We start from the raw sequence: 6398 nt of genomic DNA on the forward strand, positions 1-6398 counted from the left end.
TATAGTCGGTTTTGGAAGGGGTCATCCAAGGTAGTAACAAAACAGCAACAACTGCTCTCAGATTCAACTGTGGCTGTGTCTAGATGCAACGATGAATATGCACATGTTCCGAGAGATTGGCTATGAAAATTGAGAAACCGTCTGAATAAAGATGTTCATATTTCCTGGGAACACAATGCTATAGCATGGGTTTTTGCAGATCATCCTGTGAGAGGAAAAACGATCAGTAGAGATGAGATGGGTGATGGCTGCAATATGCTACGGTTGGCAACCGCATTTCGGTCGTGTCGCTATACAAACGGTGTAGAACTCCTAGGGTCACATAAAAGACTCTATGGGACATGTCGTGACATAGATGGCTCATTCATACAGCTTCTGGATTGACGGGGAACGCGAATGAAATCCCAGTGCACGTGTAGAACGTGTCCAAACACCAGACATCGGGAATGTCAACCTTGATTCCAGCGGGTTAGATGCTCTATTGGCTGACCTGTTCTGTGACGTGGTTAAGGGGTACAGGGGACACACTCTGTTGAATGGGTATGACGATCGGTGCAATGGTCGGCTGGGAACACTGATGCCAATCTATGGCCGCGCGGCTATCCACCACAGCAGCGACCGTGGTGGCGAGGTGAGAGCGCTGTGGGGACTAGGGCTTGGCTTGAGACTTAGTATGATGGTGAAACAGGTTTAAGGGAGGATAAGTAGGGGGACGGGTTGGTCCTCACCTTGCTTCGATGGTCGGGGAGGTGGTCGTCAGGGCGGTGAACGACAACGTTGAAATCTAGGTTCATGTTTCAATTTCATCACTGCATATCTGCGTGATTCCTCTGGAGGACATGTAGAAGACTATATAGGACACAAAGTGACATGGTTGGTGCATCAAAATAGCTTATGGATAGACAGGAACACGAGCAGTACCTCCAGTGCGTGTGCTGGACGCACCCAGATGTGTGGCAATGGCACAGAAATGTAGATGCTAGCGTCTTCGATGCTCCTTTGGATGATGTGATTGGTGGGATTGTGGAGGACAACTAGGGTCATATGGTGGTAAAAGGGCTCTCGGAGCCCTAGATCATCAGGAACAACAATGCCAATCTGCGGATACACTGCTGGCCGTGAGAACAACAATAGTGGTGGCATAGTGTTTGTAAAGGGGAGACATGTCTAGGGTTTCAAGAGGGCTAAAGGCACCTAGAGGATTCTATATATAGGGAGGAAGTCATGAGGAAGAGATAAGGGTGGTCAGAGTCTGTATACAACACGACATAGAGTCTGAGTTGGATTACAAATCGGTTACGATTGCCTTTCTCGCAGCCCTATACTCTGAGGACAATATCTCCACCATTCAAACTTAAAATTGGACGTTACTAGACTCTATCTTGTAGTACTAAAAATTAACAATATGATCGAGGAGTACACTTGTCTCCCTATTATTCTCCGGATACACACCCTCTCGGCTCATTGTCGAGATGTGTATTTGGAGAACAGCGGGGAGGTGCTGCCGAAATTTACTCCAGAATCGTAGAAGAGCATGGAAACCTACTCGGGCCACATATCCTTGAATAGGATTAGGACCTATCTGTCTATTAGAAATTAGCTAGGATCCTTCGCTTTAGATAAGAAATACATCATATTTTCATAAATTCACATAAAAGTGAATATAGTTACTAAGACCTATACAATTGTATCTACATATTCGGATCTACTAGATATTTGCCAACGAGTCATCGGGATCCTCTGACAAAGCACAAGCTCCTAGTCAGACATCTGTGCAACTAGGTCCTAGTGGAGCAACAGTACAAAAGGCAAGGGCACAAGCAAAGTGGCCAACTGAAAAGATTACAGTCATGGAAATTGATGATGATAGCGGGCCTACAGAGAAGAAGGCCCTGTAGATGTTACGAAAGCTCGCAGGACCTAATGCTCGGAAGAGGGTGCCATTGACCCTTCGGAAGTTCAATGACCTCACTATGGATCAGAAGAACGCCTTGTTCAATGATGGTGTCAATACGTTTCTGGAGTTCCCAGAGAACATGAAGGTGAAGGCTTGCAGGGCTGCTATGAAAATGATCGCCAAACTTTGGAGGAGCCACAAGAGCAAGCTTGTGAACGAGTATAAAGCAAAAGAGTTGGATTCCTTCAGCAAGTACCCATATATTAAAAGAGAGGACTGGGAAGCTTTTGTGGCGTTAAAGAGCTCTGAGATGTTCCAAACGGAGAGTTCAACAAAGAAGTAACTTTGGGCAAAGAACAAGTAGAATCACAACCTGGGCACAAGTGGGTACATAGGGAAAAGGGATAAATGGCAGGCAGAGGATGCAAAGTTAGCCAATGAAGGCCACAGGAATCCTTGGTTGCAATTCCCGGGACGATCACAATCTTATTTGTGCGTGAGGGGTACGCTGTTAGATAGTGGAGAAATCACCTTCAAATCTAGCGAAACCGAGATAGTCACTCAAAAGGTGAAAGAAATAGCAACCTAATTCTTTGAAGGTTCATTCACTGGGGTCAGGGAACATGACTTGCTCTCCACTGCGTTGGGAAACCCTGAGCACCCAGGTCATGTTCGAGTCATGTCCAGTTTGTAGGTCTGGAAGTTAGGCTTCCTCGAACACGTTGGGATGTATAAAAAGAGGAAGAGGTCAGTCCCAATAGATATGGAAGCATTGACCCAATCAATCAGGGAGATCATTTATCAAGACGTCATGCAAAGGTTTGCAGCATAGGGAGTCGTAATTCGTAGTGCACCAGTGAGTGATAGCCCCATTGCTGGACACAAGAGTAGTCAAGCCTCCAGGGAGGTTGAACAACTTGTCTTCTCTCCATCTGTGGAGCCTGATACCATGGACCTTCTCTATGGGCCCACATCATGCTCGCTGGTCATAAGACCTGGAGGCTACTATATTGAGGTTGCAAAGGGCCAGGTGCATTCAAATGTCCAGGTGTTACATATGGTCCCGATAAGTCTTGGCTATGCCGTGGTCTTCATGGATTTTGTACATGCTAATGCTATGGACACAGATTTGCCGCTCCCTCCCCCCGCCCAATGAAGAGATCAAAAAACTGAGTCAAGCTCATCTTCAAAGGATCTAATGGAAGAGGGGGGACATCATGCTGCACACGGTATTTAGGAGCGATCCGCCTGGACATTCAAGTTCCCTACCCCAACCTCAACCTCAGGATGCGCTAGTTGTGTCACCTTTGCCCACTCCGCCATCTATAGTTAAGCGACTTGAGGGAAGCCCAGAGAAGAAGAAGCCTTTGCCCACTCCACCATCTACAATAAGCAACTTAAGGGTAGCCCAGAGAAGAAGAAGAAGTCCAGGCCAGGGTCTAAGAAGCAGTTGCCGAAGAAATCCATATCCCCTAGTAAGGACTCAATCACCGAGAAGTATTGGATAGGGGAAGCTTGGACTAAGGAAAACCCAAAATTCAAGCTTGGGAAGCCCTTGCTACCGGCAGATCCACTTCGACGGGCGGAACAACCTTGTGTTGAGTTGCGTAATTACTACCTGCAAGGTTGTAGAGAGAAGAAGGTTTTCATTGTCTTATATTACCAAAATCATCACTTTTTGACCGGGGACGACTACTTCCTCGTGGGCTTCAATGACTTATACGACCTTTTCAACCTCGATGGTCTGGATGTGGGGTTATTGCGATGCTTTACATTGTAAGCCCTTTCAAACTATATGCTCAGTAATTATTACCAGTAGTGATGGTTTGTAGTTAACACCCGTCACTAATGACTGAGTTCTAGAGACGGGTTGGAAAGCTATCCGTCACTGGGGATCGATAATTAGTGACAGGTGGTACATACACCTGTCACTAATGACGGCCAAAGTGACGGGCAATAGACTTGCTTAGATCATAGGAGGCTCATTTTAGTGACCGGTCTCAATTATAACCCGTCGCTGGTGATTGTCATTAGTGACGAGTCCCAATCCGTTACTAATGTTTTATCATTAGTGACGCAATAAGAGTGACGGGTGTCGTAACCGTCAGTAATAATGGTTATCATTCGTCACTAATGTGCTGTTCTGGCATAGTGTGGGGTTCTTTCAAATCACCAAATCAGGTCATAAAGGTGTCGAGCCTCAATCGACTCCGACCGCTGTTGTCTCTATCTCGGGAGGCCTCGTTTCAGCTGTGGTAATTCAAAATTAATTGAGAGAATTAATTCGCTCAGATTGGAACTGGGAGGCAATTCCAAAAAGGGCAAACATCTTTCTTGTGGCTTTCTCTTCTCTGGAGGAGCTTCATAAGATGGTCAAATTCGAATTACGCCTCAAATCTCATTGGGTAACTCTTTCGGAGAATGGCTTCCATCCGACATCCCATCTCCCCACTATCACCTTGACAATGTCTAAGTGCATGTCTGTAGAATACCACTGCGTACCAACACTACTTGACCATATGGGCCGTCAGCACTATGCTCGGCGCTTTGCAGGAAATTGCATGAAATGCCTTCAGAGGTGAGGTATAGTTCATATGCAAATGGCTATGATGAATACACGAACACTGCCAGTCAAAACAGACATTGTTTTTGATTTGAGCTCGATGGGTTTGAGGTCACGTTTTCCCCGTCCAAGTAAATTCCCAATGCAAGGGCATTTTAACGAGGATGGTGATGACTTACTGATTACGATGACCTTACCTATGGGCAAGATGATCAGTCCAAAAATATGAAAAAAATGATTCAGCAAACTCTGATGGTACAAACCAGAATTCAGATCTTATGCAGGTGGACAAGACCTCGCAGACATGCTTGCGCCGCCACCCCTGGGCTCCGGTGAATCCATTGGAAAGTCTAGTGGGAGGTAGGGAACCGCCTACACTACATCTTTCGCCTCCGTCAGTCACGCTGGGCAGAATTGCCGTGACCCCTTTCAATCCAAGATGGCGCTCTTCTTCTGCTGCGCTCCACTGCGGCGCGGGTCGATCAGCTGAGCCTGCTGCTGTCTCCAAGCAAGCTACGCAGGCTTGCACTTCTCTTTCTTCTGGGTGGGTACCTAGATAGTTGGGAGCTCAAATCAAGATCTACTCGCATAGGGATTCAGCCAAAGAATTGCCGGCTGCTACTGGAGCCTTGGCCGGTTTCACAGCTATGGCTGTTTCACCAGCGTCGGCCGCTGCTATGACTGAAACTTCTAGTTCCGGCCAGTTCAAGGGAGCCATACAAGTGGTGCTGTAGACTGCAGACAAGGACGCGGCGACGGGGCCTCAGGAGGGGGCCGTTGCTACCGGAAAGCCAGGTTCTGCTGAACAGGAGCCGACAGGTGTCCCAGTCTACCCAAGGCTGGGATCGCTTGGGCAATCTGCTTGCATCACATCAGGTGTCGTGTGCCCCAGCGCGCCCGAGGCTGGGGTAGTTTCGGCTAGGGCACCCCTGGTGGAGATGCCTAAGGGTAGAGGTGACACGAGTCAAGTGGCGCCTGACTCCGGTCGCTGGCGGCGAACAACTCCATCATCTCTGCACATGAACTAACCAATGCAGGCTCTGAATCAGTCCAGTTTGTACGCGGTCAGAAATCTTGGCCGACGCTTCCTCGAGCCTACGTGCAGGAAGGTATAGAGCTGATACATGCAGGGTTTCATCACAGCAACTGTGATTATTGGGTCCGACCACTGGATCATAAGCGTGATCACTCGGGATTTGCAACAACGCAAGTGATCAGGCTTCTCGACCACCCGAGAGGCCGATTGTACGTGCTCGATCATGACTAGTCTGGCTATCCGCCGTGTACGTGGTGCTCTGGATCACGCCGATCGACCAGCAACACCCAGCAACTCTTGAGTCGCGTATTACTCGACGAGAACAAAAATCAACAGGAACAAAAACACGTGAGGCTCTCTGGAGGAATTTTTGACTCTATTAACTTGTGATATGTACGACTTTGTATCTTGCTTACAATTTAGAGATTACAACTCATATTTATAGCAACCTGCTAACTCCGAATCCTAACATGAATCATGCCATCTCACGATTCGACTCCGACTCGAACTCTGTACACATACGAACGATGCTATAGCCATATACGAACCGTATACGAACTCCTTGCTTTCGTACTGTCGTGAAATGAGTCCATGAATCCTATGATAAGGATTAAGTCCAACATACTCCCCCTTAATCTTGTCGTGGGTCAAGATCACGAACTCCCAAAAGGTGTCGCATGACCGCCAGCTTCACCGCCGGCAATGCCTTCGTTAGAGCGTCAGCTCACTGCTCTTCCGTACAGATGAAATCTACCTCAATCTGCCCTTCTTCAACGCACTCACGGATGAAATGAAACTTGGTGTCAATGTGTTTACTGCAGCCATGAAATACTGGATTTTTCATCAAAGCAATCGCTGATATGTTATCAACAAATAATTTGACTGCTTTGTGCTCTTCTCCT

This window comes from Phragmites australis, chromosome 9 (genome assembly GCF_958298935.1).
Source record: "Phragmites australis chromosome 9, lpPhrAust1.1, whole genome shotgun sequence".
NCBI classification, from domain to species: domain Eukaryota; kingdom Viridiplantae; phylum Streptophyta; class Magnoliopsida; order Poales; family Poaceae; genus Phragmites; species Phragmites australis.